Below are 1862 nucleotides of genomic sequence, written 5' to 3' on the forward strand. Positions count from 1 at the left end.
TATGGGGCCAGGGACCCAAGTCTGCAGCTCCCTACCCCCCACAACAGGCAGCTGCAGCAGAAGCCACATGGAGCCAGCTCCCCCACTCCTGCCACCTGTCACTGGTACGTGTTGTAAGGCTTTGGGGACTTCTTTGTCAGTGCCTTGCCCCACAGCAACTGGTGAAACCCAGTTTCGGTGCCACCTAGTTGGTCTGGGCACTGCCTCTTTCTTGCCTGCCACATCTTCGATGTTATTGTTGGGGAGGCAGTTCCCTGTCAGTGGCCCAAAGGGGTCAACTCTGGGGTGTCTTCATGGGGCTCCAAACCTCCCCTTTACCAAAACCTTAGCACATCCTCGGCCTGGGTAGATGCTGCTCCCAGCAGGTCTTCCCCACAATGCCTGCCTTGAAAGGGCTGGGTCTTCCTGGCCATTAACCTTCAGGGGTCTGCCCCTTGTCTTCAGGCTCGCTTCCCCTCTTCTAAGAAATGAACTTGCCCCATCCAGGGTCAACTGCAATGTAACTGTAAACACCAGCTCCTGCTGGTGGAGCTCCTGAGATTCTCTCCCTCTCTCTCTCAGGGCCCCATTATCCCCTCAGGGAACTCATACATCCCCTCTCTTCTACTAGGCATGGGTACTGGGGACCACCCTGTACCCCATTTCTACCAGTTCTTCTGACATCCCCACCCTGAGGCCTGGCTAACCTGAGGTCTAGTTGTCCTGGTCCTTCCATCTGGTGTTGCCTCTCTTCCCCTTCTGGGGGCTTGTGGTTCTCCATGCTCTGCCCACTCTGGGGCTGTCTGAGGATGGCTGCGGGCTTGAGGGTCTACGGTGCCTGAGCTCCTGGTTGGAGCCCTGCCACTCCCCAGCAGCATCCCTTTTGGTTGCTGCCCCTCAGTGGGGCTCCCTTGCCCTTGTTGGCCCCCAAGGCTGCCTTCTGCCTCACTGGTCAGGGTCCTCTGGTGGACAGCTGGCTCCTTCTCCAGGCAGCTGGAGCTGGAGAGTCCCAGCTCCAGAGCCAGCATCTCCCAGCTAGCGTTCTCCTCCTCTCTTCCTGGTGCCAGCCCAGCTGGTTCTCCAGCTGCCTTTTGAGCAGCCTGCATTGCTTGGAAGCCACACCCCCAGTTCTCGCCAATACGCAGGCTCAGGCAGCTGTGGAACTGCCAAGCCTGCACCTGCATCTGCATCCCCGTCTGCGTCTCTTCCCAGCTGCCGCTCATCCTGGCACCTAAGGTAAGTGCTGGGGCACATTGATCAGGGGTCCAGGCCATGCTGGGGGGTCTCCTACCTCTGCTCTCACACTGCCTGCTCAGGTGGGGGCAGGGCTGGCTCCTGGCTCCCCCTCAGCCCTGCCGGTGCCCCCCCAGGCATAAACTGCAACCCCCCAGCCCTGCCAGAGGGGCCCCCATCCCCCTGCAAGCCCCCCTTACCTCAGGCTCCAGGACAAGAGTGAGGCTGAGCTGAGTCAAGCAGAGCCATGGCCGACTGAGAGTCTCAGGCTTTGCCCTTTCCCTCCGCCTCCCCCTCCCCGTCTGGGCAGGGCTGGGGGTTTCCAGCCCTGTTTGCAAACAGCTCTTGCAGGCTGGAGCTCAGCCAGCCTGCAAGCTGTTTGCAAAAGCAGGGAATCTGTAAGTTTCTCTGCTAAAAGGAGAAATTCACATTTTCTCTGATAAAAAGGGGAAATCCATGTTTTTTTTCTGTTTTTCTGTGGGAAATGGAAAACCCAGATCCCTGGTTATGAATGTGGCTACACTCCTCTAGGGCGAGGAGCAGGAATGCAGGTTTCCCATTTCCCACAGAGAACCAGAAAAAAAGTGGGATTTCCTTTTTCACTGAGCAGCACAGAAGCGGAAAGGGATCTCGGTGTCCTAGTGGACTCT

This window comes from Gavialis gangeticus, unplaced genomic scaffold (genome assembly GCF_001723915.1).
Source record: "Gavialis gangeticus isolate Ggan-Ray unplaced genomic scaffold, GavGan_comp1, whole genome shotgun sequence".
Taxonomy (NCBI): Eukaryota; Metazoa; Chordata; order Crocodylia; family Gavialidae; genus Gavialis; species Gavialis gangeticus.